The following is a 19,089-nucleotide window of genomic DNA, read 5'->3' as shown; positions in this document are numbered from 1 at the left end:
ACGATGCGGAAGCGGTGCACATCCCTGGCGCGTAGGGTGCGGGACAGCTCTAGCGGCCTCCTGAGGGTATTTGCGTCAAGGTTTGACTGTCAGTACATCAATCATTGCCATATGATTCATGTACTGACAGGCAAGCCTATATACTGTACATAAATGTGTCTTTTATGTTATGTCCTGTCCTGTTTTATATCTACTAACCATAGCTGCTATAATTATTTATTACTAATTACTAACACATGTTTTGTTTTGTAAATTTTGTGATTTTTTTTTTTTTTTTTTTGTATATTTTAAATGTATATGGACCTGGTCTGAAATAAATGATTATTATTATTATTATTATTATTATTATTATTAGTTTGAGCTTTTGAGTCAATTTTAGTGTCAGTTTTATGTAACTACTTTTTTAGGGTTCCATAGCAAAATATAGCACAATATTTAATATAATGAATTTTTAGTAGCCACGAAATGCAAACAAATCCTCATATTTCCATATTTTTATACTAATCATGATTTTTAAAAAATATTTTTAAAAAGCCTATTTTATTAGTAATCTTTGATGATTCTAATATTTGATGTAAAAAAAATATTGAAAGTACTGCAACGATCGCCATCGCAGCATAGGGGACAGCATAAAGATTTTTAATAATCATTATACTGCGCCCCGAGTGTTACCCACGATCAAGAAGAAGCGACGTGTTAACTTAGGGTATATCTTACTTCCTCCATACTTAATTTTATAAATAATATTTGTTAAGGCACTTGGGCGTGGCGTGAGGAAGTAACAAACACAGTATGCTCACAAACTTTTGCCTTAATAATATTACTGTGATTTTTAATCTTCTTCAATTTAAAAATGAAGCGAACAGTTTACATAAAAATGACACCAAACTTGACTCGAAAGTTCAAAACTAATAGGCCAGAATTTTTTTTCTGAGTACCGGGAGCTCCATACTTTGACCCTTTCGGACACGGAGTTCAAAGTGGCTACCGGTCCTCTTTGACTCAAGAGGATGTATATAATACTCATACCAAACACCATGTCTGTACTCCAATATATATACCTCTCCATACAAGCATGCCCCATAGAGAATGGACAAAACAGTACAAACTGACGTCTCTTGAGTTGGGTCTCAGCAGCGTGTTGAAACCATTACATGTCTCGAAACTTTCCTCCGTTACATTTGGAAATGTCTGCCTTACAGCACCTGTAAAATTTATAAAATGTTAGGAAACCTTTAGATATATTATTTTAAATCAATTTGGACTAAACGCATATGAATAAGTCTTTTGCAAAAACGTCTTTTTTGGCACAAGCTTTTTTATTGCCGACTGTACCTTTCTTTCAACAGTTGTCTACTGCTCTCCAAGATGTTTCTAAAAACCCCTTTTACTCAATGGGGATACGACGTTTCATAACAAAGTTCCTATGACCACCTTTCTGCTCCATCATCAGATCAGCTCCATGATACCATAATATTGCATTGTCACATGATTTACATATGCATGCAAAATTTCAGCTCAATCGGAAACCGGGAAGTGGGTCAAATTTAGCTTCTACGTTTTGACCCAAACTAACACACTAACAAGGCAAGTTGAATAAAAGCTTGTAATAAAAGATGGACATTGCCCTTTATGAAGGGTTCATAAGTACTTACGTTTTAGAACATTCGTCAGTATTAGGGTAGATGATGAAATTGTTTTTTCCCTGTCCAGAAGTCATCCCACAAGATTGGTTCCAAACAGCAATTGATGCAGTCCCGTTCCTTGCCTCCTTCTGTTTGCCTTAGCATATCCTAAAAAGAGAAAAGAGAGTCAGTGTTATTCAATCCATAATTACTTCAGCAGAAACGGGCGATTTACTACAGCAGGGGTCAATTCTCCATACAAAAGCTCTCGACTATTTCCTCCCTGGTTTTTTCAACACAGATTATTATATTTATTATCGTTTATATATGTGTCGGACTGTCGTAGGATAGTCAAAATGGGTCAACAATTAGCCAAAAAAAAAACCAAACGGTACGACACAGATTATTTCATTATCATTCAAATCCTCAAATTTCATCCTGATTGATTAAGTTTTAGAGGAGGAAACAGTTGAGAGTGGAACCTCAATTTTTATACTATAAATCTAGTTAATAACACAAACTAGTAAGAGATTTTTGCTATACCCTTTTCAGGGTCCAAATATGTACATATTGTAAAAATTATATGGTATGCAAATAAAGAACAATAGTATATTACCTAAGATTCTCTAATTGAAAGGGGAGCTCCTTTCCATTTTCGCTCCTGTTGCCCTTCAATGCAGCCCGTGGAGCAGCTGTGACATACTCCATGTTATTATGAGCAAAAGTAACAAACTCATACCTAAAGCTGAAAACATAAAATTAGTTGAATAAATCAGCATCATTAATATATTTACACAAGTAGAAGTAGTTAGTTTCAATTAGATTTGAATGGTTTTCTCCTCATACCATAAAATTTATTCTATATCTAATCTATCTCATATAATCTAATTAACAGGATAACGTTAGATTCTTCACTCCTACGGTTGCGCCTAGATCAGCATACCTAGGGCATTTTATTTCTTAAATAACTAAAAACTAAACCAAACAAACAAACTCGACCTAAATCAATAAATAACCAGAACTGGCAGGCAAGCATGGTCGTGCGATAAATGATAAAACATTAGGCCATCCCATGCTTGCCTGCCTGGCGCTAAGAATAAAACACATGGACGCCTAACGCAAAGTGCAGTTAACTCGATAGAACTCATTTCATTCAAAGAAACCATACAAAACTTAAGAAACAAAATACTTACTATATGATCCTGGTCTGCATTCCGTGGGTTTCCACTCCGTTCTATATGTGGCGGTTCTGTGCCAGTGCCAGGTGGGCCCTGCCGTTTTTTGATGTCATCTGACCATCTGCTCGTGGTTTCCCGCCACCTCGGCCACCCAGGCTAGGTCTCCACAGCAATACTAGGCGACCCCATTGATCGTCATCTCTGCGAAAAATATAGCCGGTCCATTCCCACTTGAGTTAATCCTTTTTGCAATGTCGGTAACTTTATTGCGTTGGCGAATATCCTCATTTCGAATTCTGTCTCGCAATGAAATTCCTGGCATCGCGCCCTGATAGCTCTTTGCGCCAGTCTGAATTGACGAATTCTTCCAACAGTCAGCGTCCATGTCTCCACGTGTCCACTAAAGTAACACAATTTGTAAAATACCAAAAATTACTTAAAAAACGGCACGGTGGACGTCGGCAAAAACTAATTACAAAATTTACAAGTCAACAATCAAAAAGGTAAGAAAGATGGCGGACTGGTGGCGCACTCGCAGCTCGCTTGTCGTGGCGTCACAAGGGGCGTCAGGGTTACCAACTTAAATGTTTTACCGCTACTTTTTCGTTTTCGCTACAATCCTTACAAAATTTTATAAAAGCAATACTTTGAGAACGAGGTATTTATTTCATTTATTTGTGTGGTATTTAATATGTATTTAATACGAAATTGTCTATTTTGATTTGATTTCCTAGTAATTAGTCTCATTTATTAGTAAGTATATTTAAAGAAGTACGTTACGTAAAATATGCATGCAATGCAATTAAGAAATAACTGACAAATAGTTTTGATACTTATAATTTTTCCATATTTATTCTTTATTCAATTTTTTTTTAACACGGAGTTTGTACTAACGGTATCTCGAATAAAAGGTAACATATTAAATGATAATGAAAGTTGGAATGCACTGCACTGCACATATTATGTGCTGAGCTGTGCAACAATAATAATTATATCAAATTCAAGCACATCTTATAAGACTGGGGCGCTTGGTATGAGCAACTGATGGGAAGGCTATACGAGTACATTACGTTTAGTTAGAAATTGAAACTTTCTGCCCGTACATGGAATATAATACAATCTTATACTTTTAAACGAACAATTCTTGTATATTTATTTATATATTTATTTATACTGACGATCTCGGAAACCGCTCTAAAGATTTCGCTGAAATTTGTTATGTGGGGGTTTTTGGGGTGAAAAATCGGTCTAACTTATCCTTAGGTCCGGAAAACGCGAATTTTCGAGTTTTCATGCGTTTTCTTCGCGCGCCATCTCATGTGCAGTAGTTGTACTGTTAAGACAGAATTCTTTCGGTCGATGTAAGTACTATTTATTGCAAACACTAGATGGCGACACAGGTCAAGGCTAAAATGAATAGAAAAATACACTATTTGAGTTTTAATGGCGAAACGCGCGCCATCTCGTGTGGAGTAGTTGTGTTGTTAAGGCTGAGAATTCTTTCGCTCGATGTAGGTACTATTCATTTTTGAACTAGATGGCGACACATGTCAATGATACGAAACAGAACCAAGCGAAGCTCGGTCACCTAGATATTTATATTAATAAGTGACACATTTACACTTTGCTACACCCGTATCAGGGTCCATGTATGTACATATGTATGTGGGCCTATGGGTGTACAGAATGAATGAGGTATGCAAATAAATTCTCTATTCTCTATAATATTTTCAAGTTCCTATGGGTACAAAATATCGTGAGTGTTTTTTTTTTATGTGAACACTTAATGTTATTCTTCACATAATAAAAAATTGTAACCGGTTATGAAATTTGGTCGGTTATTGCATTCCCTAGTCTTAGGCACGCCATAGACACTCTGAGAAATTCATAATCTTAAAAAAGATATGCATCCAACCTGTCAGTTCATACTGACAGAATTTTCAGATTGAACTGACAGGTTGCATACAAAAAAAAAAGGTTGCATATAAACCTTTTTTTCCACACTGTGGCGTGGTGTGCCTTAATTTATACATGCAGCTGAATAGGCAGATTTCTAGTAAGTAGTTTTTTTAAGCTGTCACTGTAGTATCTAAGTCATAAAAATAATGAGTTCAAGTTTAATTGGTTTTACATGAAAACTAGTGCCTGTGCTATGAATGCGTCACCTACAGAGCTGAATTTTTTTATTTTTATTTACAACATATCTGTTAAGGGTGCGCGGCTCGCCCACGGTCGTCGAAGTTGCTCGGCAACTTACGTATTTGTATGAAAAGTTGCGTTGCTTCGTGAGCGATCTCTCATATGCATTTCTTATTAAACAGCGTCCATCAGCGACGCGTCGAATCGCATATGAGAACTCGATTCGACACAGTTCGATTCCGCCTTAAGCCTGGCATCCACTAAGGGCACTAAGAACGGCAACAGAGTCTGAAAGAGACAGTCTGAAAAAATCATAATCTGAAAAAAGATTTGTATGCTGACACTGACAAATCTGTCAGTGTACGTTTGAACTGTCAGTTATGCATACAGTCTTCATTTCATAATCTTAAAAAATCATAATATTAGCGCTAGGAGGTAGGGCATAGCGAATGATATTCCGCTTTCTGTGGTAGGGCACACGGATATCGTTTCGCTCGAAGTTAGAGCAGAGCCCAACTGGGGAAGTACCTCCGCCTAACAGAAGACCGCAGCCAAATAGCACTAGACCCTACTCATAGTGTTGTGTTCCTGCCGGTGAGTAAGGCTCCCAGAGCTCAACGAGGGTGCAGGGTGCTGACCACGGGAGGACTTAAGGAAATAATTTGTTCCGTCTATTGTCTTTTGAGTCGTTGGCAACCCAAACCCTCCTTTGAACTTGTGCACTCCTTTTTGCTGTGTACTTATACTTAACACAGCAAAGGGGAGTGTACAAAAGTTTCTAATGGGGTGGCAACGCGCATGTGACACTCTTTGAGTTGCAGGCGTCCATAGGTTACGGTAACCACTTTCCATCAGGCGGACCGTATGCTTGTTTGCCACCGACGTAGTATAAAAAAAATGAAATCAGATCGAGTGCAATGAAAATTCATATTATTCGCAATCTGTCAGATCGATCTGAAAAAAAAAAACATAATATTAAAAAATAACACGGACAGTTGCGAATTGTATGGAAATCCTTGCACTAGATCTGTCATACAAACCCAAATTCAGATTATGAATTTTTCAGACGGTGGACGCCAGCAGGCTTTCGAGACGGTCAATTTAAGTGTTATGGCTCCTCGATGATTCCGTTCATCCAACTTCAATGTTTAGGATACATTTTTCTAATTTGCCGGCTTTTTTACTGCCGAGATTTGGTTGACCGTCTTTAAACAAAAAAAAATGTTTATAGTGAATTAATACTTTTAATTACTTAACGCTTTTATATCAGAAATGCACAGAACATTGAGAATATTTTGATATCTTTAATTCATGCATTCAGGTTTACCGAGCGGTTTAACTTCAAAAAATTAGAGACCTTTTCATAATCTCCGAAATTTTCCGATTGTATCTGATCTCCGCTCACAGAGAACCTCCTATAGAGTGGCAGTCTTGTATATTTGGTTCGCGATACGAGTCACCAGTGTTTGGGGTGCGAGGAGCGGGCGGGGAATGTGTTAAGCGCGCTGTGATTGGCCGTTTCAAGGACGGCGGGCAGTCGCGCCAGATGAAAAGGGACAGAAGTATGACTGTCCCTCTACTGACGCGTAAGTGGCCAATGTAAGTTGACCTATGCCGGCTCTGAATAAATTATAAATATGACTTATTTGTGGAATGTAATGCCGTCTGTTTTTAAATTTGAGCTTCTTGTTACCTTTCCACACCATTTCACACTACAGGTGGACATCTTTAAGGCATCAAAATACCCTTTTCCAATTTTTTTGTGCGAAAAACACACGCTGCTTTCGGGTCTGTTACTTGGTCGATACTGATCGGGCACGGCGAGCGCCCGCGCTTATATCAGTGCAAATACTAGGAAGGCTGGCGACCGCGAGTCGTCTTGTAATAGATGTCTATAGGGGTTGGTCTGTGTCTCCGCTAGAGGCTCAAATTCTCAGCAAATCGGAGAAAAATCTCTGAACTGACAACACTGGTCGTGCTATAATTACGTTACAGTGCTGTCGGTGCTGTCAGCATAACAAAAACTCCTTGACGTTTCGTTTCGATTGACGGAATATGTGAAACCATGTAACTCATTTTCAGATTTTACACTCTAGAAAGTTAAAAAGTATTTAAAGTGCATATTTTACCATCACATTGTATTTAGTATCGATTCACTTTAAATGTATATTCTTTCTACAACAATTATTAATGACACAAAAATACTTTTTAAAATATATTATGAAATTTTATGTGGATCAAAACGTAACTCAAAATGTAGTGATAATACAGATCTGTCAGTGTCAGTTTGAATTGTCAGTTTGCATACAAATCTTTTCTAAGATTATGCATTTTTATGACTGTCTGTTGCCGGCCTATAAATTCTCTTTGATGTCCTGAGAGGAAAACCTGCCCGACCCGACAACCCAGAACAGAGCGTCCTGGCGCCGTAGAATTAGGATAGCCGACCCTAGCCCTACATGAAGTGGAAAGAATCAAAGAACAAGAAGAAGACTTGTTTCAGTATTGGTAAATTCACCATTCTGGAAAGCTAAAGAAACACCTGTTGTTTGTCCACCAAAGAAAACCGTACGTAAGTATAAACCATATTCTTTCTTTTAGTATGAATTGTTTATATTGCTAAATACCAGTGCCCTGTTTATCAAAACTTACAAGCCTTGTATTACAAGCATTTTGCCTATAAAAATATTCATTATTACAAGAATGTGTTTATCAAAACTTCACTTGTAGACTACAAGTTACAAGTGACGTTTTTAATTTTACAAGTATATTTTTACACGTGTATTCGTGATTTTGTTTATCAAAATATTACTTGTAAGTTACAACTTGTAAAAAATGACTCAAAAACCTTAGAGTGTCCGGAGACTCTCTATTCTGTATTACAAGTTCACAAGTGTCGGTTGGTTGGTGTTTTTAATTAGATTTTCTTTCAAATTGTGGCTAAATCATTCGAGTGGCCACGGAACTTAGATTTATAAGAGTCATGTTCATACTAATAAATATAGTGGATAATGTTAGAAGGGAGCAAAATTACATATTCACAGCGAGAGCGTAAATTGAATCCTGAGCATAGCGAGGGATTCAAGAGTTAACACAAGGTGGAAATAATTTTGCTACCATGTGCAGATTTCCACATCACTTATGAGTGATGGTTGACTGGTAGAGCCGTTAGGCATTAAGTCCGCCATTTGTACATTTTTGTTTTGTTTGTGCAAGAAAGTTTAAATAAATAAATAAATGTATAATAAATGTAATAAATACGCACCTAACCGACACTTTTTTATACTTTATATTATGTACAAACTTTTTTCGTTTTGTTAATATTTTATACTGACAACATGAAGTCCTTGAAGGAAAAGTTCAACTTTCCCTAGAGTGATGTGAAAACCTCATTAAAAAAATCCGCTTGTAACGAATAGAATTTGTCGAATTATATCAATTAAGCTCATACGTGACTATGTCAAAAATGTAAATGGCCATGTGCAGGAAAATTTCGTACGATACACGTTCTTTCGTTTTGTTTCGTTCTCTTCACACAAGGGAATTCGTATTTTTTTTGATATGTCAGGCACAGACGTTATATATACTATTCAGCCATGTATTTAACTAGACTACAACCACTTAAAAACAAAAAAAGTGACATGACGGGGAAAGAATATGGTAGCGGTACGAGTACATGAATTTGATTTTAGAATTTACAATTAAAAATTTACAAGTGTGTAATTTTACAAATCTTGTAATTTTTTTTGATAAACGCAATTTACACGTACTTGTGAAAATTTGCTTGTAATGTGTAACTTGTGAACTTGTAGACTTGTAAGTTTTGATAAACAGGGCACAGGGGCCCGTTTCTCGAAAGACGGGCCACAGGTCTAATAATATAATAATTATTTATTGTTACTTAATCTACCTCTTCTATTTTGCAGTGGATCCTCCCATCATTTGAAGGAAGCAAGTTCTGAGACAGAAGCAAGAGCACATAATTATAAAAGTACAAGTACAGAAGGCTCTGCACTGTCATCAACCTGTCAACGGACTGCATGCAACTTTGAGTTCTATTGTGCAGGGAGACGGTCATCAAACTCTAAGCCAGGACTTGTGGCTGCCGGAATGTATGAAAGAAAAGTTGAGTGAGCCTCCCCTGGCAAGAGTATATTTGTAATAATCAGGTAGAACCATCACAAACAGAAGACTTCAAATTCAGTACCATCATTGTTCAACCACAGGATCTATATAAATTTATAAGGGCATGTGGGCCTTAGAGAAAGAGTTGTTAATGTGAAGACTAAATAAATTCAACAAATAAAATCTCAACTATAATACTGTCTTTGGTACACCCGCTACCATCACGTCCAATAGTGAAAGTGCAGTTCAGTGTAAGCAAAGACAGTGTACAAGATATACCACTCACCTATGGCATTAGTGTTACTAGACTACATTAATACATAAAGACTATTTTTCTAAAGTTGTCCAAAAATTTTATTAAAAAGGTGTCGGAACGCCTTATTGGTGTCTCGGGGGACCAAAGAGCCGGTTCCTTCTTTGCTCAGAGGTTGAGTCTGGCGGTGCAAAGGGGAAACGCCGCAAGCATTCTTGGGTCTATGCCAGAGGCAGGGGATCTGAGGGGGGTTTTTTATATTTAGTTATAACCTGCTTGTGTTAGTTTTAGTCTTTAGGGTTTTAAGATTTAATTATAAGATTAGATATATTGTTCGTAGTTGTTCTTGAATAAGCAGTGTTTGTGTGTCTGACTAACGAAAATATAAATTCATATTCTAAACGTCTAAACTTGTGTATAGCTCTGTGTTGTCTTAATAAATCCTATTGGAAACACTGTTGTTGTTCTGATTAGCCAGGCCTGAACATTACACTTCACCATCTTATAAGAGTGCCGACTATTGGGAACCTGAACCTAAATGACAGTAAGGGTCACTTGCACCACCGAAAATCCGAGGTTAACCTTAACCCACCATTTTATATGGAATTTGACAGTCCACTAACCTTGACTTAAGCAGGTGGTACAAGTGGCCCTAAGGGAACGCCATCACACAATGAAGCTAGGAATATATTGCGCTGACGTCCGCGATCGCACGTGCACGACCGACAACCGATAGTTTGCACAATTCAATCTAGGAACATACTACGCGGACGTCCGTCGTAAATCGACCGCGGACGGGGATCTGGACTGCACAATGAATATACACTTAACCGTGCAAACTATCGGTCGACGGACGTGGACATGGCATTGAGCGCATGGACGTCCGATCGAAATCTGGCTCGCTGGATGTTTTGGTGACCGTGCACACTGATCGGTCGCGGTCGCGGTCGATTTACGACGGACGTCCGCGTAGTATGCTCCTAGCTTCAGTGTATATTCATGAAGCTAGGAACACACTACGCGGACGTCCGTCGTAAATCGACCGCGGACGAGGATCTGGACAATGAATATACACCTCACCCAGCAAACTATCGGTCGACGGACGTGGACGTGGCCTTGAGCGCATGGACGTCCGATCGAAATCTGGATGTTTTGTTCCGTGCACACTGATCGGTCGCGGTCGCGGTCGATTTACGACGGACGTCCGCGTAGTATGTTCCTAGCTTTATCCAGATCGCGTCCGCGGTAGAGAGCCATAATATGTTCCTAGCTTTACCAGTTCCACAATATAATATATAATATTATGTGGTCTGTACGTGGCTTGGCCCGAACCCCACTGATGTACACGCCGCTATGGTGGGGAGGCAAGTATGGTCGCGCGATAAATGATAAAAAACATCATCGTTTATCGCTCGACTATACTTAATGCCTGCCAGGGAGCACACGTAAGGCCGTTTTCACATTATCCGATCCGAATATCGGATGTCGGAAGGATTTTAATGGAAAAAATCCAAGATGTCGCCAGTAATGAATGGAATAGCGGTTCAATACATCCGATATCGGAATGGATAATGTGAAAACGCACTAACGTCGTTATACTCGTACCTACAGCGTCAAGCTAGGAACATACTACGCGGACGTCCGTCGTAAATCGACCGCGACCGCGACCGATCAGTGTGCACGGAACAAAACATCCAGCGAGCCAGATTTCGATCGGACGTCCATGCGCTCAAGGCCACGTCCACGTCCGTCGACCGATAGTTTGCACGGTTATGTGTAATTTCATTGTCCAGATTCCCGTCCGCGGTCGATTTACGACGGACGTCCGCGTAGTATGTTCCTAGCTTCACCCTCGGATTAGGCTGGTTTTACGTCACGCGGGCCGACCGCGCGGAGCGATCCGCACTGGATTTATGTGTTAAGAGGATACGATACCGAAGCACGAATTCAAATTTGAGATTTTTAGGTCTTTATCGCCGTCGCGCTGACGGGGGCGGCACCCACAGAGAGGCCCTGTTTGCGTGCGCGTGGCGCACGCACACACCCGCGTCCGCTGCCGGCGCAAGTACTTACTCGCGCTCAAGCGCTCTCTATATTTGTCTAGTTTCGGACTTCTGATGCATAATGTTTGACTAAAATGCAAATTTGACTAAAATGCAAATTTGACTAAAATGCAAATTTGTAATGTTTTAAGGAATGGTAGAAACAATTCCTTATCTTATACATAATGTGATTATCTTAAAAGATGATTTCTTTTAAGATAGTCACATTGTTAGCGAAATAAAGTTATTCGGTATGTAAAAAGCTAAAACCTTTTCGATTTCAAAGAGAAGCCATATTATAGGAGTAGGTACGTACAATCAACCAATTAATCTGAATCCTAGGTCATAGGCCAATCTAGACCCTTTCACAGTAAAAGTAAAACTGACTTCTGTAGCAAATAAAGGACGGTGTCAATACGACAGGGTTCTAGAGTGGCCTAGGATTCTACATAATTGGTTGACAGTATCTACCTACCAAAAATGTATGTGAATCTTATTCTTTTTTTTGCACATGTTTGACAGAAGTGACAGCATAGGAAAATTTAACTAGGTAACAATTTGGTACCTATTATACTTACCAGACACCGGATTATGTTCCAAGGTAATTAGAACTTTTTAGCAGAATTCTAACAAAAAATCTGCCAAACAAAATCTTATTGCATATGAAGCATAAAGACCTTTTTCAGATGGAAAGCTACATAAGCATCTTATATTTATAATTTTCTAGGGTTGTGTATACATATTACCTACCTAGCATTAGAAATACAAGGCTTAGCACAGAACAAGACCAACCAAAAAAATGCTTAACTAATTTGCCATCTAAATTTAAACCTAGGTATCGGTACTTAAACGTATAGATACTTTTGATATTTTTATTATTTAAAACTTATTTATACTTACATATCAGCATTTCTGTTACCATAGAATTAAAACGTATATAACACTCATTTCATCTACCAACTAAGGGCATCTGTAATCTACATACTAATAAGGCCCGGTTAAAAGTCTCGAAATGTTATGTACATTTTATAATTAGATAAGTGTAAATGGGTCAAAAAATTGGGTCCATGTGCAATTGTGCATTAAGTAGGTGCACTTTTCCCAAATTGCTGCATGTATGAAATAAGGCCCATCAGTAACTTAACAAAAAATAAGGTATTTCTTACATACCGAATTAAGCGTAATTGTGTCGCTTAACTTCAAACCTGGATAAATCCATTCTGCTACAAGGCTGCTATATTTTTTATATATTCAATCTTAAAGCAGAATGGATTTAAGTACCCAAGTTTGAAACTAAGCGACACAATTGATAATATGTATCTAGGAGATTTATTTCTTTACAAAATCGTATTATTCAAGAGCGCTATGATAAACGCACGTCGAAATAAAGTAAAATTGACAATATTTACCGATGAGATTGTGCTCTGTGTGTAATGGTAAACATTAATAATGATGAAAAGTAATTGTTTCAGTCAGAGCATCTTCACTCGTCAATTTCGTCTTACTCGTTAGTTGTGAAACATGGGTGACAAAGGGCGGTCGCCGGAAGGAAAAGAATAAAAATATATGGATACCTATATATATTATAATATTTATCCCGTAGGACAGCAGGTTACTTCAAAGTACTTTAATTAACTACCTAATTTTAATGTTGTCTTCGGTTCCCGTCGTCGTTCGTCGTTCGTCGAATCCCGGTAAGGGTATTTATTTGTGTGATGAGCACAGATATTTGTTCCTGAGTCATGGATGTTTTCTATGTATATAAGTATGTATTTATCTATTTAAGTATGGTTTTGTATTTATCTATGGGATATGGGTTCAATTGTGGCGTAGGCGAGAGGCTGGCAACCTGTCACTGCAATGTCACAGTTTCGTTTTCTTTCAACCCCTTATTTGCCAAGAGTGGCACTGAAGCTTTAGTAGTTTCATGTGTTCTGCCTACCCCTTTATGGGGTACAGGCGTGATTGTATGTATGTATGTTATCTATTTAAGTATGTATTATTTATTTATTTATTAGTAAAACATGTTTACATGACATTACAGTAAAACCAATGCGTCACGAAACTTAGATAACAAAAAATAAAAAAAACAGTAAGTAAGAACATGAAAAAAAAACAAACAATAAAGTTTAAAACTAAACAATTTATTTGGGCGATGACGTAACAGCGTGGCTCCTTTGCGTCGTTTGCCCCGGTGTAGGATTCGGCAAGTTGCCCCGGAATCGCCGAAAAACCACATCTTTCGGCCAGAAGTCTGCGCTCGCGATGGTGTCCTGCGCTATATCGTCGCCTAGCACCCATAGTACAAGCTTTGCTTAGTTTGGGGCTAAGTTGATCTGTGTAAGTTGTCCCCAATATTTATTTAATTATTTAATTACTTACCATAATCATAATGTAATAAAATGTGCATTTTTTCGTGGTTACCAACATGCATACCAACCATAAAAATGCTTAACTAATTTGCCAGCTAAATTTAAACCTAGGCTATTTAAACGTATAGATACTTTATATACTTTTATTATTTAGATCTTATTTATACTTTTCGGCAAAGCATTTTTGTTACCGCAAAATTAAAACGTTGGTAATACTCATTTCATCTACCTACTAAGGGCATATGTAATGTCAATGCAAACAAGGCCCGGCTATTAAGTTTCGAAATGTTATGTACATTTTCTTGATAAGTGTAAATGGTTCAAAAATTTCGTGCAGTAAGTAAAAAAGTAAAAAGTAAGTATTATTAAACAGAAAAACTATGGGTCTTATTTGATGCAGGTATGAAATAAGGCCCATGCCACCCATGTGTCCACATGTTCACAACCTTCGATACCCAAGAAGTAGCGCTGCGGAAATAGAGATGGATCGGATATAATCTTCAAAGATGAGCTATCAACAGCGCCAGTATTTGAGTGGTGGCCTCAAAGTGGAAGGCGACCCCGCAAACGCCCAGTACTTATGATACACAATACACATAAACACAATACATTAAAATATTTATTGCCCCGTAGAACAGCAGGCTACCCCACACTACTTTAATTAAGTACCTAATTTTGTCCCTTTAAACTTAATATGAAATAAAGTCTGCCTATCTTGACCACATTGACCTTGACGCACTGCTTGTTAAGACTTGAACCCCTCTAATTTAGAGTACCATATCCTAAATGCATAGTCCTGAATAAATGTGTTTTAGACGACAGACCGTAGTATACTTATCACAAAAATTGATGATTGAATTCATGAACACAATGTTTACACAAAGTTATAAAACTTAAGAAGCGAGCGATGGGCCTTATTTAGAGAAGTAACTATTTAGGGCATTTTTTGATTCTATGTCTGCGAAGAAAATATACAAAACGGCATGATTGATAAAACTTAGAAGAAATATAAGCACTGGGCCTTATTAAGGGCAGGTACTGGTACCAACCTGAACAAACTATGTATTACTAAATAAGGCCCATCGTTTTTTTTTTTAATATTTTAAAACATGACTTAAATTATTAATATTATGTCTGTTTTTATTGTGTGTAAATAAGTACATATAATCTAAATATATAAAAGAAGAAGCTGACTGACTGACTGACTGACTGACTGACTGACTGACTGACTGACTGACATATCAACGCACAGCCGAAACCGCTGGTCCTAGAGATTTCAAATTTGGCACGTAGGTTCCTTATATAGTGTAGAGGAGCACTAAGAAAGGAATTTTCAAAATTCACCTCCTAAGGGGGTCAAATGGGGGTTCAAAGTTTGTATGGGGAAACAAGATTAGTTTGCCTATTTTATTCGAAACTTCACAGGAAGATTCCTTAAGACATATGACTGAATACGTGTTTCAGATTTTTTGAAAATTTAACCCCTGAAATGGTGAAAAGGGGGTGATAAAGTCAAAAAATCAATATGGGTATCGTTTTTATGGTTTATCAGGTCGCTGATCACGATAAATACGAACGATTTTAAAATCTAATGACGTGGAAAAGAGATTTTCTCCCCTGTTGTTGTGCAATGGGGTTAAAATATCCAAAATAGCCATAAGTATAGCTTTAGTTTTCATCTTTACTTCTGGTTCAAGAGATTTCAAATTGACACGGAAGTTCCTTAGAGGAGCACTAAGAAAGGATTTTTCAAAGTTCACCTCCTAGCATGATAATTTGACAGGGGCAAGGACAGGGACAGGGACAGGGACAGGGACAGGGACGGGACGGGACGGGACGGGACGGGACGGGACAGGAACGGGATAGGGATAGGGATAGGGATAGGGATAGGGATAGGGATAGGGATAGGGATAGGGATAGGGATAGGGATAGGGATAGGGATAGGGATAGGGATAGGGATAGGGATAGGGATAGGGATAGGGATAGGGATAGGGATAGGGATAGGGATAGGGATAGGGATAGGGATAGGGATAGGGATAGGGATAGGGATAGGGATAGGGATAGGGATAGGGATAGGGATAGGGATAGGGATAGGGATAGGGATAGGGATAGGGATAGGGATAGGGATAGGGATAGGGATAGGGATAGGGATAGGGATAGGGATAGGGATAGGGATAGGGATAGGGATAGGGATAGGGATAGGGATAGGGATAGGGATAGGGATAGGGATAGGGATAGGGATAGGGATAGGGATAGGGATAGGGATAGGGATAGGGATAGGGATAGGGATAGGGATAGGGATAGGGATAGGGATAGGGATAGGGATAGGGATAGGGATAGGGATAGGGATAGGGATAGGGATAGGGATAGGGATAGGGATAGGGATAGGGATAGGGATAGGGATAGGGATAGGGATAGGGATAGGGATAGGGATAGGGGAGGGACGGGGACAGGGACGGGACGAGGACGGGGACGGGGACAAGGATAGAGATAGGGACGGGGATAAGAATAGGGATTGGGGTCGGAATAATCGGTCGGCAATCGATATCTAGGCAGTGTAAAATGCAGGTGGCTCAGTGGGAAGGGATTAGTAAGTAGACATCGGCATCCTGCATCCGTAATAACTATTACATTCAATGTGCTGTAAGAAGATCGTTGTTTGCTTGCCTTTTATATGTTTACGTTTGCAATAAGTATAAGCAAAATGGAAAAAATTGTAAGCGATAATGCAAGGAAGTACTTTTTACCCTACCGACCATAGTGTCGAGATACTGGCTATGTGGGTTGTATGAAGTTTCCCCAGTATAAATATTTATATAGGTAAAATACATACATATTCGTACCTACTACCTACGCTGTGGTCGCTGTGTAACAATTCTACAATCATCGCAAGAATTTCTTTTAAAACAATAGTAATATGTGTAAGGTACAGTCAGCCAAAAAAGTGGTTTACCACTTTTCGATCAATAGAGTCGAAAAGTGGGAAACCACTTTCTTGGCTGACCGTACAGCAAATAGATCAGTTACAATGGCCCCCCAGTCGAGAATTGTCCCGCTTTACCTTAATCGAAATAATCGCGGACAGATGTACCTACAAAGAAACCTACGGATCCAAATGAAAATCTTATTTTTTGTAAACGTTTCAATAAGAATACTTTTATTACGCGGGCGAAGCCGCGGGTAAAAGCTAGTATGACTAATATAACTACTTACCTAATTGGTGTTCGGCAGAATAGTAATAAATAAACAATGATGACCGAATACCAAATTTTCGGCAAAATGGCTGAAAAGACCGAATACCAAATAGTTGCCTAATATTCGTGGAATCTATCGTAAAATACAGCATAACTTTATAATTGTTACTAGTAAATCAATGACGAGAAAAGTTAAAATGCATGTATAAAATAAACCTATTATACCTGTATGCAATTTTGTTACGTACCTATACTTATAAAAATATGGACTTAGTATTTCCACAGAATATATAATACAGATTCAAACTTTCACGATTTTTACACATATTTAAAATTGCAAACGGGACTTAATCGCGTATTTACTATGTTTTAAACACTAACCTCCGACGTTTCAAGGACGGCATTGTCCCCGTGGTCTCGGAGCAGACTGGTCTTTTTTAGACCACCAATTTTAAATATGAACATATAATATTTTAGTATTTCTAACTAAAAAGTTCGTCAAACACGGTATGTCGATATTTCGACGTAGTATATCGATAACTTTTCACATCACTAGATTATCGACATTAGATGTCGAGTATTTCCCATCACTTTATTTCAGTGTACGTATATAAAAACTTAGCCCCGCCCCTAAATTTGGTGCGATAGGGACAACTGCAGCTCAGGCGCGAAATCCCGCGTAAAAACTGCAAAAATCGAGGTTCCGCTCTCGACTGTTTCCTCCTCCAAAACTTAACCAATCGTTACGAAATTTGGAAATCAGAATGACAAGGAAATTATCTGTGTCGGACCGTTTCGTTTATTTGGATAATTAATCTCAGTTTTGAATACCACGCCTTTCTTTCTGGCAAATTCAATTAAGCCGTTTTGGCCAACTTTGAGAGGCTCTAATTCCTTTTAAAACAAAAATATCAAAAAAAGCAAAACGGTCCGACACAGATATTGATAATAAAAGTCTGTGTTGAAAAAATCATTGATCTAGCTTCAAAAACCAGAGAGGAAACAGGCGAGAGCGTTTGTATGGAGAAATGAGGGGTATCGTAGCGTCTTAAGTTAACACTGTTAACTTCAGGGAGCGGTTTAGATTTAGAGTGGCATGGACCGGGTCCGCGCGGACGACAACATCATCATATAAATTGGTCGCGATCCGCGCGGACGGGCCGCGTGAGACTAGTAAACTGCATGCTGGGGATGAATCACAGAACTAAATTCTGTGGGATGAATCTATTGAGTGGTTCGTGATGGAGTCGTTGGATATCCAACATAGGTCTTTCAAAACGTATAGGGGTTTCGAAATGAAATTCGTCCTTGATGTAACTTACCCTTAATACCTACCCACCGAGCAGTAAAAAAACAATCTGAAAAATCTAATATACTTAGCTTAAAACATCTATTGTGTTTATAATTTGCCCTGATGTTATGCTATTTTGATACGGGTAATATTTATAGATTCTAAAATAGATTCATTAAAGGAAATATCAATTTGTGATAACGCAGCAAAATTATAAAAAATATATTTAAAACGGTCAATGACTGTAATGGCCGCTGTACACATATGGCCAACGGTTCCACCAGCCCTTTGTGAAACCCCTTGGCCAAGATAAGAGCCGCTGTTTACACATTGGCGAACCAATCACTTGGCATTGGCTCTTCATGAAGGATGGACGTGGAATGGAAAAGTCTAGGAAATTCTAGGTCATAGACGTTGTCAGAAAAATTTGATTAAAAAATAATAACCCCGTAGTAAAATTAAATTATTTGAAATATTAACAATTTTTTGAATATTCTGATAAGAACATTTATCTTTTTTAGGAAATACGTTAAACATTTGCAAGGTTATTTTATTTTCTAAAATCTACACTATTATTGGCATAGATAAACTTATTATTTTCGTAAATATTTCACTACTGTCCTCTCTGACGGCTGACGACCAACTGAATGAAGCGCCAACGTGTAAACGCAGTTGGCCATTGGCGCCAAGATCCTTTGATGTGTGGACAAAAAACCGACACGAATCGGTTGGCCGGCAAGCGCAAGCGCCAACTGCAAACTTACGGCCAAGTAGCCCTCTACACACATGGCCAAGGGGGTTGGTGGAACTGTTGGCCATGTGTGTACAGCGGCCATAATATTGATGTTAAATGTTTAATAAACGTTATTA

General features: G+C 38.3%; 1 protein-coding gene and 1 long non-coding RNA gene across 2 annotated transcripts in view; both read right to left on the bottom strand.

Moving 5' to 3' along the window:
- The window catches only part of LOC125225130 (voltage-dependent calcium channel subunit alpha-2/delta-3-like), a 44,561-nt gene that overhangs the window by 12,002 nt on the left and 13,470 nt on the right, over window positions 1-19,089 (bottom strand). The window lies entirely within an intron of this gene.
- On the bottom strand, window positions 358-3,676 carry LOC125225131. The gene is made up of 4 exons (XR_007176959.1): window positions 2,819-3,676; window positions 2,242-2,370; window positions 1,656-1,793; window positions 358-1,205 (listed from the first exon to the last, which is right to left on the bottom strand). It is a non-coding gene; the product is annotated as an uncharacterized LOC125225131 (long non-coding RNA).

This window comes from Leguminivora glycinivorella, chromosome 4, assembly GCF_023078275.1.
Source record: "Leguminivora glycinivorella isolate SPB_JAAS2020 chromosome 4, LegGlyc_1.1, whole genome shotgun sequence".
NCBI classification, from domain to species: domain Eukaryota; kingdom Metazoa; phylum Arthropoda; class Insecta; order Lepidoptera; family Tortricidae; genus Leguminivora; species Leguminivora glycinivorella.
The sequence above is the reverse complement of the archived record's forward strand: the minus strand, read 5'-3'. Positions and strand labels throughout refer to the sequence as shown.